The following is an 8,260-nucleotide window of genomic DNA, read 5'->3' on the forward strand; positions in this document are numbered from 1 at the left end:
TTGGGTGTAAATACATTTAAAATGATTAATTTATTTGGATTTCTCTGTCAGTCACTTTACACACCACATGGCCAAGTTGTCATCTATGTGTCAATTTCCTTCGTGTGTTTTCCATACAACGTGACATTGGCGAAATGAATTGTGCTCAACTGGCACGCTCGAAACGCCGTATATCAAGAATTCAATTCAATTCAGTCATCTATGTAGATGCTAGTTTAACCACCAGGTTATTCTTCAAGGTTAAACACGTAATTTGAATATAGAAAACGATACTTTAAAAGCTCTATAATAACCTTAATGGTTAAATAAACGGCAACCTTTCCTGACCCTCTATAATGTTTCCTTAATTTAAAAACGAGACGTCGATAAATCGCTTTAGAAGTAAATTCAAATAAATGAAGGGACGGTCGTTGCTTGGGATATATTTGGTGCTCTTCTAAATACAATGTACAGGAAACTTCCTAGAAACATGATGTAGGGCAGCCTTACCTTATACCTTTATTTTAACTTTGCGCTACATTTGGAATATAGCAAGATAGGTAGAGGGTACCTAGTATTTAGATTCTCCGTTTCCCAACTTCTGCTCAAGTTTCGAAACATGGCGTGCTAACAACTCGCTTTATCACGTTATCTCTTAAAAATCGAACCTACAACCGTCGCGTTTACAATCAGATATTGTGTTTATGAAATAAAAAAAAACTCATATTCATTTAACTTCAAAAGCCCTACATCCTTAATGCGAGCAGGTACTTGTAATTATAACGACTCGTATTCTTACCACTAATATAAAAGTTAATTAACCTTATTAAATGTTCATTTTCAGTAATGTCACTGGGAATGTGAACAGTAGATGAAATTTACTTCATAAAATAGGTTATGTAAATGCAGGAATATGAGGCTCGTATCAACATCGCCGATGCGAAAGAGGCCAGGTTGTGTGGAAACATACGGATCTATATTTCGTGTATAACTTTATATTTACGAATTGAGAGCTAATACGTTCCTTTCTGCACTTTTAGCCAGCTTCAACACTGCATATTGATTAGTGGTATGGAACGCTGCAGTTTATCTTGATTACGTCACCTTCTTGATACGTTTGCAGGAATTTCCTTCCACATACTATACATATGTGGAATGACCTACTTGCTGCAGTGTTTCAGGGTCACACAACATAAATACCGATCCTGAAACACCTCTTCGCCTTAAAAGCTGGCAATGCACCTGTAGCTCTTGTGTTACACGGACTCGTTGCTGGTGGCGATTTCTTACCATCAGGTGACCCGAACACTCATCCATCTTGTCTCTTCTGTAAAAAATGGTTATGAGAACGAAAATATTTTTTGAAATATTAACTAAGAATTTTCCCTAAATGCAGAATAATGAGATTATTTTAATTTCATGCTAGGGATAGCTACCATTATAGTTTTATTATTTTAAAATAATAGAATTGTAACTTTTATATAGAAAAACGCAAAAGTTATTCTTGCCACTTCTCTAGTTTAAAATGAATTGTAAAAGTTTATAGTAATAAAGAATAATTTCAATTTGTGTATAGTATTTTTCATAACTGCTTGTATATTATAATTTGTTCATGTATAATTTCTTGATATTGCGCTGTCTATATTGATCTAGGTACCGTAAATGATAGATGGGTAAGACAGAGATTCCTTAATATATAAGTTCGTTCAATATTAATCTGCCTATTGAAAACATCGTCAAGTCGTAGCTTAGAGGCAGAAGTTTAACGCGATGGTTATGGGTTCGATCACCACTCGAGGGAATTAATTATTATTCATTAATATTTTAATCTCTTCTTTCTTGAAAAATTCGGCGGAAAGTGTCTACCCTGCTGTGTGCAGGATACAGATATGTACATACATAAAACTACACCCTTCAAGCAATATTATGATCGTCAAGTTACAATTAAGAAATGCCATTTACCGCCTACGCTTTGGTTGTGAGCCCAAATTGTACCCAGCGGAGTACTTATGTACATTCAACATTTGTAGTTAGACGAAACATTCTGTAGGCTTACGCTACCAAATATCTCGGCACTGCGCTAAAACTTTAAAAATTAAAATGATTCTTCTTTATAATAATGATATTCTAGTAAATGAGCTGTTTAAGTTTTCAATGACGTGCGGCGTTTAGTTCCGCCATTCGGAAAGCGGAAGTGTCGTGACAGTGAGTTTTTAATAGACCGTGATTATACTATTTTGTTTTTTTTTACCTTCAAAGAGCATGTAGCACGATAGGTTGAGGAAGCCTAGTGTGAACACGCTCCGCGGAACTTAAAGCCGCGCTCATTAGTACCAAAAAATTACGCAAAAAATATACACCAGTATGTACCCACTACCATCAAAACACTCATCTCGCGACGTTTCTTGCCAAAGTGCGGTTATAGTCCTCTCAAATTGTGATTTATTCGAGACAAATGTGGAAATAAACTGCCGTCTGTTTTATTTCAGCACTTAATATGAAAGGTTAGAAAATACTTGACGTCTAGGTACAGTAGAGATATAAAATATAAAGTATAAGCAATGTATATAATATATATTGCTGTGACGAAAGATATACTACAATTTGAAAATAATTTCTTTAGCATTTTTTATATATTATTGATTTTTTTTAAGAAATCTCAACTCATAATTCGATTGTTGTCTAGAGCAAGGAAATGAACACATTAAATATTTCATTCCCCCGAGTGGGAATCGACTCCTCAACCGTCGCGCCATGACAGCCTTATTTCTAATATCATTATTTAATATCAATAGATCAAAATCATAACATAAAGGAACAGCTAACGGTCAAACAAATGAATAATAATGAAGACTCATGTCAATACAGATATTACCCTCGCCCTCATTACCCTTACCCTCACTTCTACCCCAAATATCGGGGTATTTGGGGAACTTAGTAAATTATGTACGTAGTTTCACTATTTACTTACGAACAAAGCTGATTTTCTTAAATAAAATCAATCATATTAATATTGGCGTAAGTTAAGTACTATGACGACTGAATGTTTCACCGAACTTACAATAACGGTAACGAATTCTATTCTTATGTATTTTTTTCGGTTGCTAAGAAATTAAAGTCAGATTACTTCTTTTTTCATGTTTCATCCACATTCAAGACATTGAGGGTAGAGTACAAGTAAAATCGAATCCACAACCATTATATTTACAGTCAGAAGCTGTATCACTGCGCCATGATGGCTTTTTTAAAATATTAATATAAAATCTTCAAAAATAAGTTTCATTTAATACTTTTGAAGCGATAGTAAATGACTAGTTACATTGACATGGGAAATAATTTTGTTTGATTTGATACGTAAAACCGAAAATTTGGAAATATTTGTAATGTGCAAAATATGAAGAGTGAATTTATTTTTTATAGTCTCTTACATCTCTACGAAAGGCATTAAAGCCGTTGTGGCGCCGTGGACCTGCATCTGACTGTACACGGGATGGTTGTGGATTCGATTCCCACTCGAAGGAGTTTACATTTTATTTACATTATTTTTATAACCTCGTTCAAAAAATCGGCGAAAATTGAGTAACAAATTATCTTATCAGTTAGTTCTCCCTACATGCACTGATATGCCGAAAAAAGAGTTAAATTTAGCATTATATAAAGAAAAACATATTAAATCGCTATAGCTTACAAATTAGGACACTTCAGTCAATACCAGTTACATAATATAATCCACAGCCGCAAGCGAGGACTCTCGACTACTATCAAGTACAAGTGGATGTAGATACCCGTATATAGACACAGCGGTCAACGAGTCATGGCCACTCGGGGATTAGGTTTTTTTTAACATTTTCACAATGTTCACGACAAGAAAATAATAAAAAGAAAAATCTAAAATCAAGGATTCTGCTGGTTCGGGCTTCAGCGCCTAGAGGGAAATCATCAAAATTGTTTTCTTCATGTTTTTTTCAGCTTCACGCTCTATCCCGCACTCGGCAGGGTAGGCAGAGGGAACCTAGTGTTAAGACACTCCGATAACAAGTAAATATTCAAATCAACGACCAAATACTCTTTTGAAATCTAAATGAATTGTCATACTCATAAATTGCTACAATTCGTAAATTAAACCTTTTAACTCGATCCGTGAAGGCAATTCCCATAAAAATCCATTATCTAAAAATAAATGGCGGACGCCTATAACGAAACATAAATTCTTGAAATAAAAAAAAATAAAACGCCATTGTACTTTATTGAGCGTGTTTTGTTAAAAAGTTGCCTCAATGTCCTCATGAACTTGTTACCACCTTATTACATATTTATATTGTAAAATTTGTAATTGACTTGTGATTTTAATTGATTTTATTAGGTTTTTTGATTATATTATAAAAATATTTAATGTATGTGATTTTAATTTGAGGTAAGTTATATTTTATTACATTATAAAGGTACCAAAGTACCAAGTTAGTGGAAAAATTTTTGCAATTTAAATAAACTTCTCAAAGTAAATCCGAAGTTTTAAGCGACATGCTGTTTTGAACGTTATAGCAAAATGAATTTTATTCGAGTTGTTCTATACTAGAGGTAGAATTTTATTGGACATTTTTTAGAATAGGTACCAAGAAATAGTAAAGTCAATTACATTAGTAGTTTCTATTAAATTCAATTTTACGTCTTTTGATAAAAATATATTAAATATTTATTTTGATATATTATGCGTCTTTCACATTCTATGTGATTTAAGTACATAAAAAATGTGGTAATCGCCCTGCTCTCCTCTTATCGCTTATGGGTTCTATTGCCTAGCAGTCCACTCATGGCTATGAGTTCACTCATAACAGCGTTTTAACTAGCCAGAGTGAAGAAAATATAAATATAATATTCAACAAAACTCGGCTTATCGGCTCGGCGGTCCTCAACGCACAATGTCTCGTATTTGGGCGAAACTCCCCTTCCTTCCTGAATACGGAGGAGTTTAATGCTAAGATCGACTATTTCTTATGTATTGCAGTTTGCTAAGAAAATACACAAAGTAATTGATCTTACGGCCTTTTCTGCCAAATTCACGTGATTTTAAGTCATTGCAAGAATAAATTACAGAGGCAGAGGGAACCAATTATGAAAACAATCAACAACCGTCCCTCACTCTCTGCCCAACTTTTCGAGACATCGTTGAGTGGAACTGTACGCTGCGCTTTCTCTACCAGAGCTGGAAAAAAAGCAATTCACACACTGACATCAAACATCGTCGTCGTTATAACAACATTATAACAACACCTATAGAACAGAAGTTTATAACAACATTATACGCGCTACTTATATTCTAAGTAAGTAGATATTATATCACGTTGCATCTTAAACATAGCGCGTCTTAGAACTGCAAACTCTTGTTTGAAACTATGCAGTTTGAAACTTGAAACATCGCACTGAGCTTTACTTTTTAACGATGTCACGGAGAACTATTTGAAAATTTCAAGCTTACAACTTTTCGTTTAGTGTAAACACGTGAGAATTGTGAATAATTGTAAAGAAAATTGAAGAATAGAGTGTCTGGACACCAAGTTCCCTAGGTGTATCCGGCTATATATGGGATACAGTTACTGTTGAAATAAATAAAATAATAAAATAAAGAAAATTACAAAATGATGTCATAAAGATATCACCGCACTCATTCACAGACTCATTCACGATTCACAGATGTTAATTATTGTATAACTGACATTACAATTACTTATATGTAAATAGTTTCTATCTGTTTAACGTAAGTTAAATATTAATTGACATCTCTGTGAATAGCTAATAGTTTTTGTTTTATATTTGTTTTTTACTTTACGCTTTAGTCGTAGCAGGGTAGCCAGAGGGATTGGAGCGCCAAACGCTAGTGAAATACGGATCTACAAAGAGGGTAAAAGTTTTAAATATAAAATATTTTCAATGAAAATCAAAGAACTTTAAAGTTTGTAGAAGCGAATTTGGCTTAAATAAATAAGGCAGTTGAAAACTCGTCACAACCTGGGATCCTGAACTACTGCAAAATATTTAACACACCCTGTTTGAGATTTTAATACCTTAAAAAATACGAAGTACAGACCATTTTAAATAGCTTTTCCGTTTTGCTTCACGGTTCATTCCGCATCTGGAGTTGACAAAGGAAACTTAATGTTAAGATATATCTTTTGTGGCTTGTTGTGGCAGAATTCAACACTGCGCTATATCTTGTTACGAGAGCGAGAAAATAAAAATAATTAATTCCTTCAAATGGAAATCGAAACCACAAACATCATGATTATAGTCAACCATTGTCCCACTGCTGTGCCACCGTGTTCCATTGTTCCACTGCTGAGCCACCGTGTTCCATTGTTCCACTGCTGAGCCACCCTGCTCTATATATAATTAAAAATATTTATTTTAAGTAAACAAATACTATTAAGACATATTGTCTTCTTTATAGGAAGTTTTAAAAGGAAAAATTCTCATTCAAATTTTACGATTTTTCAAATGAAACATAAAGCTGAGTCAATTCGAGCGCTCGTCGTTTGTTTAAAAAGTGTATTGTGAACGTGAAAGAAAACTTTTAATTTCCTGTCCTAAGGTGAGAAAGAAATACAATTTGTATTTATAATATTTTTGAAACGAAAACAGACTTTGCTCAGTGTATTTTAGCTTTGGCCTCAATATTTAATTTTATTATAATGTTTGAAAAAAAACTTATACTATATACAACACTATATTATAAATATGAGGTTCGATTTGTTTAAGCTTTTCACACAATTCCTTGCAAACTGAAATAAAATTATCAAAACTGGAAGAACAATCTCTCACTTTAATACCACTAACTGCTATTTGCAACTTCACTTGGCAGTGCTCTCAGCTACTAATGCACCTCACATTAAACTTCTAAAGCTACTTTATAAAACAATTTTATTACCGCTTATAAACATAGTAAAAAACTGTGGAAATTGAGAAAATTACAATATAAACGAAGAATGTCTTCCCAAATTCAAGAATTTCATGAAACAATCGTAACGCAGTCTATAATCGCAATGGTTACGGGTTCAATCCCCATTCGAGAAAATTAATTATTTTTAATTTCCTGCTCTCGTAACAAAACAAACATGAGTCTCTCACCCAACGAGCAATGTCACAACAATTGTATGTTGGGTGTTGAAACAAGTGTTTTATCACTTAAAGTTTCAGCATACTCCACAAATTCTAGCAACAAATGAACATACAAAATATAAATCATTCGGAATATCTTTCGCTTCAACACGAATAAATGACATAACATTAACTTAAGTATTTCCGACAAAATTAATACAGTTATTTGGTGAACCATATTAATTTTGTACGTTTGTTGTCTCAATATCTCTATACATGCGAGTCACGCGTCCTTTTGGTTGGGATGAGGGATCGCTGCCCTTAACGTAGATAGTAAGTAAGTAATACCGTTATATTTTAGACCACGTTTAGACGTCAGGCTCTCAACACGCAAAAATTTTTTGTATAGTGTTCACATGACACGCGCTTGTCAGATGAAACTAAACAAAAAACGACATGCATATAAAAAAAATATAGTTAAAAACCCAATAATTTGCCATACCATATTAATTTCCAATATTTGAACAGTGTACATGCAGGTCACGCGCCCCGGTCCTCCCGCTCCCGCTGACGGATCGCCGCCCGCGCTGAGCCGAGATAAGCTCCGTGTATGAGATATGTTGCTCATATTATCGCCATTTCTTTTGTCTAGTACCTACCGAGTAGGTAATACCTTGCTGATGGTACAATATGTTTGTTTCTTCGCAATTTTTAGTTATATATTCAATGTTTTTGTAGTCAGATTTCATTTAAAATTGAAATTCAAGATGTTAAAAATAACTTAAACCATTTCATATTAGAAAGATAAATGTAGGAAATGCGCTAAAAGCCAAAAACCAAGTCATTGTAGATAGATTTAGAAGTCATTAGGTATATCATTCTCTTCACCAACCACCTGAACATATGTTATGGGTTCAATCCCTCATTCAAGCCAATAAGGAAATGAATTAATTTTTATTTACCCTCTCTGGTAAGACTCAGAGCGGCGTTGAGTTGCACGACTCCACACGCAACGCACTCAATTAGGTGATAAAAGACAAACGGGATGATAAATTAATTTCTTTCCACTTACGCCACTAAATCAATTTTATTCTGCCTTTTATTTAGCAAACCTCCAGTGCAAAAAATAGCAAAGGTACCTAAAATACACAAAAATACCCACAAAATTTATCACAGAACAATGTAAGTG

Source organism: Heliconius melpomene, chromosome 4 (genome assembly GCF_056956725.1).
Source record: "Heliconius melpomene rosina isolate 202511_hmr_F chromosome 4, ASM5695672v1, whole genome shotgun sequence".
Lineage (NCBI taxonomy): Eukaryota > Metazoa > Arthropoda > Insecta > Lepidoptera > Nymphalidae > Heliconius > Heliconius melpomene.